Source organism: Gracilinanus agilis, chromosome 3 (assembly GCF_016433145.1).
Source record: "Gracilinanus agilis isolate LMUSP501 chromosome 3, AgileGrace, whole genome shotgun sequence".
Classification (NCBI taxonomy): Eukaryota; Metazoa; Chordata; class Mammalia; order Didelphimorphia; family Didelphidae; genus Gracilinanus; species Gracilinanus agilis.
This window is the reverse complement of record NC_058132.1, coordinates 444,520,727-444,529,285: the sequence shown is the minus strand read 5'-3', so window position 1 is coordinate 444,529,285 and position 8,559 is coordinate 444,520,727.

Genomic DNA, 8,559 nt, shown 5'->3' with positions numbered 1-8,559 from the left:
CAAACTATTTGATAAAATACAAAAAGGAGTGTTATCAAATTCTTTTTATGATGCAAATATGGTATTGATTCCCAAGCCAGGAAGACCAAAAACAGAGAAAGAAAACTATATAGACCAATATCCTTAATTAACATATATATACAAAAATATTAAAAAAATACTAGCTAAAAGGCTATAGCAAGTTATCACAAGGATTATTCATGACCAAGTATGATTTATACCAGGAATGCAAGGATGGTTTAATAATAGAAAAAACATCCACATAATTGACCATATCAACAAGCAAACTAATAGAAATCACATGACTATCTCAATAGATGCAGAAAAAGCCTTTGACAAAATACAACACCCATTCCTATTGAAAACACTAGAAAATATAGGAATAAAAGGGCCTTTCCTAAAAATAAGTATCATTTATATAAAACCATCAGTAAGAACCATCTGCAATGGGAATAATTTAGATGCCTTTCCAAAAAGATCAGGATTGAAGAAAGGATGCCCACTATTACCACCAGTACCTAATATTGCATTAGAATAGCAGTAGGAATTAGAGAAGAAAAAGAAAATGAAGGGATCAAAGTAGGCAACGAGGAAACTATCAATCTTTGTAGATGACATGATGATATACCTAGAGAATTGGAAAAAATCAACTAAAAAGCTAGTACAAAGAATTAATAACTTTAACAAAGTTGCTGGATAAAAAGTAAACCCACACAAATCATCAGTATTCTTGTATGTTTCCAACAAAACCCAGCAGCAAGAGTTAGAAAAAGAAACTCCATTTAAAAACACTCTAGACCAGTGATGGGCAAACTTTTTAAAGAGGGGGCCAAAGGAAAGGCAATGCTCATCTGTCAGTCTGCTTCTAAGACAACTCTTTCAAAAAAGTTTCATTGTATTGTATCTTACTCATTGTATTCGTCAGATTAGGAATAATATCACAGGGCCAGATAGAACATTTCAGGGGGCCCCATCTAGCCTACGGGCTGTAGTTTGCCCATCATTTCTCTAGACAATATAAAATACCTAGGAATCTACTTACCAAGACAAATTCAGGAATTATATGAACACAACTACAAAACACTTCACACAAATAAAGCTAGTTCTAAACAATTGGAAAAACATCAATTGCTCATGGGTAGGATGAGCTAATATAATAAAAATGACAAATCAACTTAAATTACTTTACTTATTTTTTCATAGAATTAGAAAAAATATTTTAAAGTTCATCTGGAAGAGCAAAAGATCAAGAATATCAAGCGAACTAACGAAAAAATGTGAAGGAAGAAGGCCTAGCAGTGCCAGATCTTAAACTGAGCAGTGGTCATCAATACAATATGGTATTGGCTTAGAGATAGAAGGGTGGATCAGTGGAATAGACTTGGGATAAATAACAATAGCAAGACAGTGAAGATAATGTTTGATAAACCCAAAGATCCCAGCTTTTGGGACAAGAACCCACTATTTGACAAAATTGCTAGGAAAACTGGAAAACGGTGTGGGAGAAATTAGGCTTAGATTAATATCTTTCACCCTATACCAAGATTAATTCAGAATGGATAAATGAGTTAAATGTAAAGAGGGAAATCAAACAAATTAGGTATATATTTAATAATATACCTGCCAGATCTATGGGAAAGGAAGGAATTTCAGATCAAGCAGGAGTTAAAGAACATTACAAAATGTAAAATAAATAATTTTAATTATATTAAATTTAAAAATTTCTTTACAAACAAAAGCAATGCACTCCAAATCAGAAGGGAAGCAACAAATTCAGGGAAAAAATTATAACAAAAACCTCTGATGAAGATGTAATTTCTCAAATTTATAAGGAGCTAAGTTCAATTGTACAAAAAAGCCATTCCCCAATTGATAAATAGGCAAGGGACATGAATAGGCAGTTTTATAAAGAAATTAAAACTATCAATAAGCACATGAAAAAGTGTTCTAAATCTTATAGAGAAATGCAAGTCAAAACAATTCTGAGATACCATCTTACACCTAGCAGACAGACAAATACGACAGTAAAGGGAAATAATAAATGTTGGAGGTGATGTGGCAAAATTCAGACACTAATGCATTGTTGGTGGAGTTGTGAATTGATCCAACTATTCTGGAGGGCAATTTGGAACTATGCACAAAGGGCTTTAAAAGACTGCCTGCCCTTTGATCCAGCCATACCACTGCTTGGTTTATACCCAAAGAGATAATAGGGAAAATTACTTGTACAGAAATATTTATAGCCATGCTATTTGTAGTGGCAAAAACCTGGAAAATGAGGGAGTTGCCATTGATTGGGGAATGGCTGAACAAACTGTGGTATCTGATGGTGATGGAATACTAGTGTGCTGAAAGGAATAATGAACTGGAGGAATTCCATTTGAACTGGAAAGACCTCAAGGAACTGATGCAGAACGAAAGATGCAGAACCAGGAGAACATTGTACACAGATATTGAAATATTATGGCACAATCAAACATAATAGACTTCTCTACTAGTAGTAATGCTATGACACAATACAATTCTGAGGGATTTATGAGAAAGAGCACTATCCACATCAAGAGAAAGAACTGTGTGAGTAGAAACATAGAAGAAAAACATATGATTAATCACATAGTTCAATGGGCATATGATTGAGGATGTGGACTTTAAATGGTCACTCTATTGCAAATATGAATACTATGGAAATAGGTTTTGAACAATGATACGTGTAAAACCCAGTGGAATTGCTCATCAGCTCCAGAAGGGGGGAGGGAGGAGAGGAGGGAAAGAACATGAATCATGCAACCATGGGAAAATATTCTAAAGTAATTAAACAAAAAAATAAATAATAAAGTCTCCCTGAGAAACTAAAATAATTTAATTTAATTTAATTTAAAACACTAATAATTTTTTTTATCCCTTGGTATCCTTCTCTAGGAGGTTTCTCTCACATTCACCACTTCAGGAGGTATAAGGAGTTTTACCCATTTGGGTATGAGGGAAAAGAAATTACTTTTCCCCTCTTGTAATTTACTTTTAATATATATTTTTTTTAAACCCTTAACTTCTGTGTATTGACTCATAGGTGGAAGAGTGGCAAGGGTAGGCAATGGGGGTCAAGTGACTTGCCCAGGGTCACACAGCTGGAAAGTGTCTGAGGCCGGATTTGAACCTAGGACCTCCCGTCTCTAGGCCTGGCTCTCAATCCACTGAGCTACCCAGCTGCCCCCTACTTTTAATATTTTGATTAAATAAATACATTAACTATTGGATTCGAAGTCCTTGCATGTTGTATTATATGGGGATAGGGGCCATAATTTGCAAAATAGAATAAACGGTAATGCTTTAATAGAGGCAGAGTTTACTTAACCAAAGATTAGTGAAGTTACTCAAGTAGTGAACTCAGCCATGATTCAATAGGTGACAATCAAAAGAATAAATGACTTTTTAAAAAATACTATGCTAATAATTTTTTTGTATGGTTAAGTAAGGGACAAAACAAGGCTAGTCTCAATCTCTTCCCTATATTTATGATCTCTTAGTGAAATAAAGAAAGCAGGGGGAGGAAATTGGGATCGAGTGTTCATAAAATGGAAAGGGGAAATGAATTAAACATGCAGTTTGGGATAGTAAATCTTAATATCATCCAGCTTCCAGTACTTACTGGATGAGATACAGAAAGTCACTTTGCAAATGAAGGTACTGCAAGTCACAAAGATTCCAATAAGACTAGTTTATGAGAATAGAAGTTTGATGATAAAAAATATCTTCTGATAGCTTATTATGCAGGATAGAATTTGCATATAGAGTATTTTGTTTTAACTACTGCTTTTTAAAATGAGAGGCATAGAAAATTATTTTGAATTTAATTTTTTCAGTTAACAAGTATGTTCTCTTTTCCATCTTCTCCCCAATTGAAAAATAAGGGAAAAAACCCTTATAATATATATTAATCAAAAATTCTCAATTGATCATGACCAGAAATAGGTATTTTATTGTCTCTTGAACCCATCATTATTGCTTTTGCAAAACATTTAGAATCTTATATGTTCAAAATCATCCATTTTGTTTTCTGTGATCCTTTTATTACTTGATTAGTCATGAAATTTTTGTTTTAAAATTTGTACAAAACCTTTTAAATTAAATGTACTCATTATTCATTTTAGATCTTACAATGCTCTTTATTTCTTATTGATCCATAAATCCCTCTCTTAACCATAAATCTGACGGGTAATATGTTCCTTCTTCTAATTAATTTATTGTAAGTCTTCTTATTTGATCTTATCTTAGAGAATAGTATAAGATAGTGATTGGCCAAATGTGGCCCCCTGAAATGTTCTATAGGGCTATGCAAAATTATTCTTAATCTGAGGAATACAACAAGTAAGATACAATTCAATGACATTCAAAAGAGTTGCCTTAGAAACAGACTGACAGATGAGTATTTCCTTTCCATTGGCCCCCTCTTTAAAAAGTTTGCCCATCACTGGTGTAAGATATTGGTCTATACCTACTTTCTTTGAACAATTTTTCCAATTGTTCCAATATTTTTTTACCAAATAATGATTTATTATTCTCAAAACCTGAATCTATGCTTTTTTCAAATAATAAGGTTTACTATTGTTTGTTGTGTGTGTGTTCTGTTCTACTAATATTTCTATTTCTTAGTCAGCAACATAAAGTTCTGATAATTACAGTTTTACAAGACAATTTAACATCTGGTACTAACTGCTAGACCTTCTTCTTTTATATTTTTTCATTAATTCTTTTGATGTTCTTGATCTTTTATTCTACATAGTGAATTTTGTTATTGTTTTTTATAGCTCAATAAAATAATTCCTTGGTGAATTAATTGGGATGGCATTGAATAAGTATATTAGTTTAGGTAGAATTATCATTTAAATTATGTTGCTTTTGCTAATCCATGAAGAATCAATTATCAATTATTTAGATCTGACTTTATTTTTGTAAAAAAGTATTTTATAATTATCTTCATGATTCCTGGGTTTATTTTATTTATTTTAAAGCATTTATTAATATTTATTTTTTGAAAAGTTAACATGGTTACATAATTCATGTTTTTACTTTCCCCTTCACCCCCCGACTGCCCCCTCCTCCCATGACAGATGTGTATTTCCACTGGTTTTAACATATGTCATTGATCAAGACCTATTTCCAAATTGTTGATAGTTGCATTGGTGTGGTAGTTTTGAGTCTACATCCCCAATCATGTCTGCCTCAAACAATGTGTTGAAGCAGTTGTTTTTCTTCTGTTTCCACTCCTGTTGTTCTTCCTCTGAATGTGGGTAGCGTTCTTTTCCATAAATCCCTCAGAACTGTCCTGGGTCATTGCATTGCTGCTACTACAGAAGTCCACTACATTCTATTTTACCACACTGTATTGGTCTCTCTGTACAATGTTCTCTGGTTCTGCTCCTTTCACTCTGCATCAATTCCTGGAGGTCTTTTCAGTTCACATGGAATTCCTCCAGTTTATTATTCCTTTGAGCACAATAGTATTCCATCACCAGCATATACCACAATTTGTTCAGCCATTCCCCAACTGAAGGGCATACCATCATTTTCCAGTTTTTTGCCACCACAAAAAGCACAGCTATAAATATTTTCGTACAAGTCTGTTTATCTATGATCTCTTTGGGGTACAAACCCAACAATGGTATGGCTGGATCAAAGGGCAGGCATTCTTTTGTAGCCCTTTGAACATAGTTCCAAATTGCCATCCAGAATGGTTGGATCAGTTCACAACTCCACCAGCAATGCATTAATGTCCCAATTTTGCCACATCCCCTCCAGCATTCATTACTCTCCCCTTCTGTCATTTTAGCCAATTTGCTAGGTGTGAGGTGATACCTCAGAGTTGTTTTGATTTGCATTTCCCTATTTATTAGAGATTTAGAACACTTTCTCATGTGCTTATTGATACTTTTGATTTCTTTACCTGAAAATTGCCTATTTATGTCTCTAGCCCATTTATCAACTGGGGAATGGCTTGACTTTTTATACAATTGATTTAACTCCTTGTACATTTGAGTAATTAGACCCCTGTCAGAGTTTTTTGTTATAAAGATTTTTTCCCAATTTGTTGTTTCCCTTCTGATTTTGACTAGATTGTTTTTGTTTGTACAAAAGCTTTTTAGTTTGATGTAATCAAAATCATTTATTTTACATTTTGTAATTTTCTCTAACTCTTGCTTGGTTTTAAATTCTTTCCTTTCCCAGAGATCTGATCAGTATATTATTCTGTGTTCACTTAACTTATTTATCGTTTCTCTCTTCATATTCAAGTCATTCACCCATTCTGAATTTATCTTGGTGTACGGTGTGAGGTATTGATCTAAACCTAATCTCTCCCATATTGTTTTCCAATTTTCCCAGCAGTTTTTGTCAAATAGTGGATTCATGTCCCAAAAGTTGGGCTCTTTGGGTTTATCATACACTGTCTTGATGATGTCATTTACCCCAAGACTATTCCAATGATTCTCCCTTCTGTCTCTTAGCCAGTACCATACCGTTTTGATGACTGCTGCTTTATAGTATAGATTAATATCTAGTACTGCTAGGCCCCCTTCCTTCACATTTTTTTCCTTATTTCCCTTGATATTCTTGATCTTTTGTTATTCCAAATGAAATTTGTTATAGTTTTTTCTAATTCAGTAAAGAAGTTTTTTGGTAGTTTGATAGGTATAGCACTAAATAGGTAAATTAATTTGGGTAGAATGGTCATTTTTATTATGTTAGCTTGTCCTACCCATGAGCAATCAATGGCTTTCCAATTGTTGAGATCCAGTTTTATTTGTTTGGAAAGTGTTTAGTAGTTGTTTTCGTATAATTGCTGTGTTTGTTTTGGTAGATAGATTCCCTGGTATTTTATATTGTCTAGGGTGATTTTAAATGGTGTTTCTCTTTCTACCTCTTGCTGCTGTGATGTGTTGGAAATGTATAGAAATGCTGATGATTTATGTGCATTTATTTTGTATCCTGCAACTTTGCTAAAGTTGTTGATTATTTCTACAAGCTTCTTAGTTGATTGTCTAGGATTTTTTAAGTAGACCATCATATCATCTGCAAAAAGTGATAGCTTAGTCTCCACATTGCCTATTTTGATACCTACAATTTCTTTTTCTTCTCTAATTGCTACTGCTAATATTTCTAGTACAATGTTAAATAATAGAGGTGATAGTGGGTAACCTTGTTTCACTCCTGATCTTATTGGGAAGGCTTCTAATTTATCCCCATTGCAGATGATGCTTGTTGATGGTTTTAGGTATATACTGTTTATTATTTTTAGGAAAGGTCCTTCTATTCCTATACTTTCCAGTATTTTCAATAGGAATGGATGCTGTATTTTGTCAAAGGCTTTTTCAGCATCTATTGAGATAATCATGTGGTTTTTGTTGGTTTGCTTGTCGATATGGTCAATTATGTGGATGGTTTTCCTAATGTTGAACCATCCTTGCATTCCTGGTATAAATCCCACCTGATCATGGTAGATGATCTTCTTAATTACTTGTTGGAGTCTCTTTGTTAATATTCTATTTAAGATTTTTGCATCTATGTTCATTAGGGAGATTGCTCTGTACTTTTCTTTCTCTTTTTTTGATCTCCCTGGCTTTGGAATCAGTACCATATTTGTGTCATAAAAGGAATTTGGTAGTACTCCTTCTTTGCTTATTATATCAAATAATTTGTATAGTATTTGGATTAGTTACTCTTTGAATGTCTGATAGAATTCACTTGTGAATCCATCAGGCCCTGGCGATTTTTTCTTAGGGAGTTCTTTGATTATTTGTTCAATTTCTTTTTCTGATATGGGATTATCTAGGTATTCAATTTCTTCTGCTGTAAATCTAGACAATTTCTATTTTTGTAAATATTAGTCCATATCTCCTAAATTGTTATATTTATTGCCATATAATTGGGCAAAATACTTTTTAATGATTGCCTTAATTTCCCCTTCATTAGAGGTGAGGTCTCCCTTTTCATCTTTGATACTGTCAATTTGGTTTTCTTCTTTCCTTTTTTTATTAGATTGACCTGTACTTTGTCTATTTTATCTGTTTTTTTTCAAAATACCAGCTTCTATTCTTATTTATTAATTCAATAATTCTTTTTCTTTCGATTTTATTAATTTCTCTCATGTTTTTAGTATTTCTAATTTATTTTTCATCTGGAGATTTTTAATTTGCTCGCTTTCTAATTTTTTGAGTTGCATGCCCAATTCATTAATCTCTGCCCTCCTTAATTTGTTAATATATGCACTCAAGGATATAAATTTGCCCCTGAGTACTGCCTTGGCTGCATCCCACAGAGTTTGGGAGGATGTCTCATCATTGTCATTCTCTTCAATGAAATTGTTGATTGTTTCTATGATTTCTTTTTTCACTAGCTTTTTGATTTACCTGTATAGGTGCCCTTACTAATTATTATTTTTATTGTATTATGGTCTGAGAAGGTTACATTTAATATTTCTGCTCTTTTGCATTTGTTTGCAATATTTCTATGCCCTATTACATGGTCAATCTTTGTGAATGTACATGTGCAGCTGAAAAGAAGGTG